The 5,809-nt window shown below is 38.3% G+C and overlaps 2 protein-coding genes across 3 annotated transcripts in view; one reads left to right on the top strand and one right to left on the bottom strand.

Annotated features, from left to right (window-relative positions):
- The window catches only part of LOC107661755 (coronin-7-like), a 185,599-nt gene that overhangs the window by 116,037 nt on the left and 63,753 nt on the right, over positions 1–5,809 (top strand). The window lies entirely within an intron of this gene.
- LOC107661641 (vasorin-like) overlaps positions 1–5,809 on the bottom strand; it is a 38,466-nt gene that overhangs the window by 22,449 nt on the left and 10,208 nt on the right. For both annotated transcript variants that reach the window (XM_016451307.1, XM_016451308.1), the window contains exon 2: positions 4,344–4,410. The gene's annotated coding sequence lies outside the window, so the exon portion shown is untranslated. The remainder of the gene's footprint in view (positions 1–4,343; positions 4,411–5,809) is intronic.

Here is a 5,809-nt window from a genome sequence, read left to right on the forward strand (position 1 = left end):
GGGCAGTTGAAATTTAGCCCAGGAGCATTCATATTGCTTGTAGATGTCACTACACTTCAAGTTTTGCATCAAGGTTTGCATCAAGCCACACATCTGGGGAAGAGTTCAGAAAAAAATTCTGCTTCATTGAAGGTTCATAGAAGCATGTAGTCTCTGTTACCCTTAATAGAAGAAGTTTGAAACAACCAGGACTCTTCCTAGAGCTGGCCTCCTGGCCAAACTGAGCAATTGATGGAGAAGGTCTTTGGTTATAGTGGTGACCAAGAACCTGATGGTCACACTAGTTGATCTCCATGATTATATGTGGAGATAGGAGAAACCTAGAGAAGGACAAACATCGCTGCAACACTCCACCAATCCAGTCTTTATGTCGGAGTGGCCAGACTCAATCCTCTCTTCAGTTAAGACGCATGAAAACACACTTGGAATTTCCAAAAAAGCACCTAAAGGACCCTCAGACTCTGAGAAACAAGATTCTCTGGTCCGATGAACCTCAATTCCAAGCTTCATATTTGAAGGAAACCAGCTCCGCTCATCACCTGCAGAGTACCATCCCAAAAGTAAAGTGTGCTGGTAGCAGCCTCATGCTGTGGGGCTATTTTTCAGCAGCAGGGACTGAGGGACTCGTTAGAGTAGAAGAAACGCTCAGTGCAGCAAAATACAGAGATAGCCTTAATGAAAACCCAGTCTAGAGCATTCAGAACCTCAGACTGGGTGGAAGGTTTACCTTCCAACAGGACAATGACCCTAAGCACAGAGCTAAAATAACGAAGGAGTGGCTTCACGACAACTCTGTGACTGTTCTTGAATGGCCCAGCCAGAGCCCTGACTTAAACCCAATTGAGCATCTCTGGAGAGACCTAAAAATGGCTGTCCACCAACGTTTACCATCCAACCTGACAGAACTGGAGAGGATCTGCAAGGAGGAATGGCAGAGGATCCCCAAATCCAGGTGTGAAAAACTTGTTGCATCTTTCCCAAAAAGACTCATGGCTGTATTAGATCAAAAGGGTGCTTCTACTAAATACTGAGCAAAGGGTCTGAATACTTAGGACCATGTGATATTTCAGTTTTTCTTTTTTAATAAATCTGCAAAAATGTCAACGATTCTGTGTTTTTCTGTCAATATGGGGTGCTGTGTGTACATTAATGAGGAAAAAAAATTAACTTAAATGATTTTAGCAAATGGCTGCAATATAACAAAGAGTGAAAAATTGAAGGGGGTCTGAATACTTTCCGTACCCACTGTAAGTTAAGGAATTTTCAACTTAAAAAAAAAAAAAAGTTATACAAGATTCAACTCTTTCTTTTTTTTAAGTCAGTTTAATGTAATTTAAGTTGAAATGACTTAGACAGCTAAGTTGACTGTACTTAAAAATTTAAGGCAGCAACTTAGCTGTCTAAGTCATTTCAACTTAAATTACATTAAACTGACTTAAAAAAAAAAGTTGAATCTTGTATAACTTTTTTTTTTAAAAGTTGAAAATTCCTTAACTTACTTTGATGAGTTAAAGTAATGTAAAAACATATGTTGTGATGGCTTATAGTTTAGATGTATAAGATGAGTTTTGGTGCATTCCAAATCACAGCATGTTGAAGACTGTGTGCTAGTATATACGCATGCACGCTTTTCAGCTTATATTACCCACACCCCCTTTCTGTTGAGGTTCAGATTTTCCTTTTAACATTTACATTTAGCAGACACTTTGATCCGAAGTGACTTTTTAGTTTTGCAATGCGTTTTATCCATTCATGCATTCCCTAGGAATCAAACCCATGATCTAGGAGTTGCAAGCACTCCAATTTAGTAATACTCAGTTTCTATAACATTTGCATAACAAAGAAAACGTTTTTAAAACATTAAAAAAACTGGACGTTTTAAACGTTCAGAAATAATGTTTTCATAACTTAATGGTGCTCTCATTGTCAGACTCTGTTCCATGTTTTGTGTGTGTCCTGCTCCCCATGTGCCTTCCCATGCCCTTATTTGGTTAGTTTCCTGTTCCTGTCCTGATTAGTTTATTTCATTTGTCCCAGGTGTTTCCCTTGGTTTTATTGCTCCCAGGTGTGTCTCGTCATCCCCTCCTCCTGTGTGTGTGTATAAAATGTGTTCCCAGTTCCAAGTTCTCTGTCCGCTGTTGTACGTCTTCGTGGAACGTCTTCCTGTGTTCGTCTCCCTTGGTTCCTTGGTGCAAATAAAGTCTTGTCAACATATTCTCCAGCGTCTCCTCGTCCCTCGCGTGTGTGTGCAACGTGACACTCATGTTATGAAGAAACATTCTTTCCAATACCGTTAATAGAACGGTTCATTAAATGTTATCTGGTCTTTAATAATGTTATCAAAACATTAGCACAAAAACGTTGTATATACATTGTTCATGGAATGTTTGTTAAAAACGTTTAGACTGACGCTTGCCTAACATTTTTAAATGTTACTACTTATTTAGAGCATTATTTAGATTTATTTAGATTAAGTTTGATGTTTGCCTAAAGTTTTTAAACATTACTAACTACTTGTTTCAGAGTAACCATAATGCTTGCTTGTTTTGAAAGTAATTGTAATGTTTGCAAAAAGATCATGTTTTCTCTAACGTTCGCATAAACAAGAAGAAAACATTTAAAAAACTGGATGTCAGAAATAACGTTTTCGTAACTTAATGGGAACATTAGGAAAATGTTATTTGAACATACAGTATTTCTGTTAGCTGGGTTATTACATTACTTTCAAAACCAGCAAACTTTTAGCACATAGTATAAGTATGTGAATTGAGAGCGAGTGCGTTGTAATTTTCCACTGAACCCAAAGGGGCTGTTTACACCTGGTCACTTCATGCGTTTTGTCTGATCGGATAGCTATGCGATCGTGAAAAGACCAGGTGTGAATGCCCTCCGAAACACATTCGAGACGGATATAAATCCGATCGCTCAAACCACTTCAGGAGGTGGTCTGGGCCGCATTCTAGACAAAACTGGACAAGTGTAAATGCATCTGGTTGTTGAAACCACATATCTAAATTTAACTCCTCCCAAAATGGTAATATAATAAACGTGTGAGAGCGTGTTATACACTGTAAAAAAAATTCCGTAAAATTTACGGTAAAAAACCGGCAGCTGTGGTTGCCGGAATTTTACCGTAAAAAATACGGTAGCAACGTTTTAGGTTTTACGGTTTTAACTTAAATTTACAGTTAAATACCGTAATTTCATTATGCAATAAACATATAAACATTCATTTAACAACATTAGGTGTACCCTAATATACAAAACTGATAAGAAAAAACTAGGAAGAAACAACAAAAATATTTCAACAAAAAAAACATCAAATTTGAAATGTAACGCAGGGAATTCTGGGAATGTCAATTTACGGTTATTCACTGTAAATTATACGGTCTTTTTCACTTACAAAAATGGTATACTACCGTAAAATTAATGTCCAATACAGTTTTTCACCATATATAGTAGGGGAATTTACCGTTAACCATTTAACAGGTTTTTACTGTAGCATTTTTACAGTCTTTTACCGTTAAATTCACGGTCATTTTTTACAGTGTAGGCTATATGACATTATAGTCAGATATGACTGCGCTAATGCAACACGCATCGCTGTGGACTAGTAGCTGAGTATCTCTTCAGCAAGCCGACGCGCAAACTGCAATGAATTAAACAAAGTAATAGGCTACACAGATGGTCAACACACAATCATCTTCATTCAAAGTAGTAAGACAAACTTATCTTTCCAGTGCTGATGCCGCGTGCTCTCCTATTGCGTTCTTTGATCTTGAAATGAGCTGATAATTAATAAAATATAGCGCTTATCTTTTGATTTCGTTGACGTGAACTCTGTTAAATTTAAATATAGTGCGGGAATTGAAGATCGGATTTATATCTGTTTTGCGACGACACATTTATGTGGCCAAGTGTAAATGGAAACGTTTTAACAAATCAGATAGATATCCGATCAGCGAAAACGCATGAAATGGCCAGATGTAAACAGGCCCAAAGACCCTGATTGGCTGGTTCAGGTGTGTTCAATTAGAGCTGGAACTGAACCTGAGCACCGCGGGTTCAAACATTTACCTTATGGTTGCATAGTTTACACAGACAAACACACATTTACTTACTAGACGACTTTATATTAAGCTCTCAATCTGATTTGAGAGGGGGTTTTATTGATACAGGATGTGTTTTGTGTTTTTTTTTCGCTATGACTCAAGCCAAATGTGTGGTTTTGGAAGCTGCACGCGCCAGATCGTTTATGCATCTCCTCGATTCTGGCTCCTTAGACTGTGTTCAAGCTCCAAAATGTGTCATTTGCATTCAAGACAGGTAGATGTCAGACTCACCGGGGTGTGTGACGGGACGCTGTCTTGTCTCTCCTCTCCTCGTCGGCTCCTTCTCTCTCCGCAGGCTCTGTAAGAGTAGGAGAAGGCCAAAGGTTCAGTAAGCGTCACGCAGCTGTTTGTCTGACTGCAGGTCGGGGCTGGAATGCTTCAGGAAGTGTCTTTATGGGGGAGGAGAGGGTCTGCATGCTTGTGTCCCACAGATGAACGATCACCTCCCTCACTTTATTAGTGCCGTTTGCATCATTATTACTAGATTTAAAGGGACAGTTCAGCCAAAAATGAAAACTGTCATCATTTACTCACCCTCATGAATTTCTTTCTTCTGCTCAACACAAAAGAAGATATTTTGAAGAATGTTGGTAACCAAACAGTTGCTGGTCCGCAATGTATTTTTGTCCAAACTATGGAAGGCAATGGGGACTGTTAACTGCTCAGTTATCCACATTCTTCAAAATATCTTCTTGGGTGTTCAGCAGGAAGAAAGTAAGTCATACAGGTTTGGAAAACATGACGGTGAGAAAATGATGACAGAATTTGCTTTTTTTTTGGATGAACTATCTCTTTAAGTATTAATGTTGTAGTGCATGCTATGGACATGAAAGGTGTGCTTTTACTTTTCTAGATGATCAGACTTACATTTTTGCCTTGTGGACAATAAAACATTAAAAAAAATCTAATTTTCATGTCTACTTCATTTGTGTTGTGCAGCTTCTTGAAATTGTTTACAGTTTCCCACTTGTTGGGGGTAACACATTACAAGTAATACAAGTTATGTAATCAGATTACTTTTCCCAAGTAACTGGTAAAGTAATGCATTACTTTTAAATTGACATCAAAATATCTGAGTTACATTTTCAAATAAGTAACTCAAGTTACTTTGTTTTTCCATTTATTCACTGACATCTCTCCTGTCCCCATGTTGAGAGAAATTGGGAGCAGCCTGAGGCTTTCACTTTTGGTGCGAAAGCACCTTTACAGTTGCCAAAAATATAACTTTTGGGGTTTTTGTTATTAAAAACAAATAAGTCCAGCCCAGGTGACAAAAAGTAACGCTAAAGTAACATAATGCATTACATTCCACAAAGAGTAACTAACGCAATTAGTTACTTTTTTTATGGCGTAATGCAGTTTTGTCATGCATTACTTTTAAAAGTAACTTTCCCCAACACTGGTGCCAAAAGCACAGATTTGCTTTTGTTCATCTTTGCAAGTCGCTCTAGATAAAAGCATCTATTAAATGCATGAATGTAAATGTGATTTGGAGATTTTAGGCAATAGAGGGTAGAGAGGGAAAACTGTAGCATTCTGCTGGTAAAGGCGATATCAGTGCAGTGTTTGCAATGGAAACACGGTGCAGATTCTAAAGGTGTTGAATGCAGTCGAGTGAAGCATTGCAGGCTGTCCGGCGTGTTTATCTTGCACACACACGCACACGCACACACACTCTTAGTGCAGGAATGCAGGCT

The sequence above is a fragment of the Sinocyclocheilus anshuiensis genome, unplaced genomic scaffold, assembly GCF_001515605.1.
Source record: "Sinocyclocheilus anshuiensis isolate Anshui unplaced genomic scaffold, SAMN03320099.WGS_v1.1 scaffold207, whole genome shotgun sequence".
Taxonomy (NCBI): Eukaryota; Metazoa; Chordata; class Actinopteri; order Cypriniformes; family Cyprinidae; genus Sinocyclocheilus; species Sinocyclocheilus anshuiensis.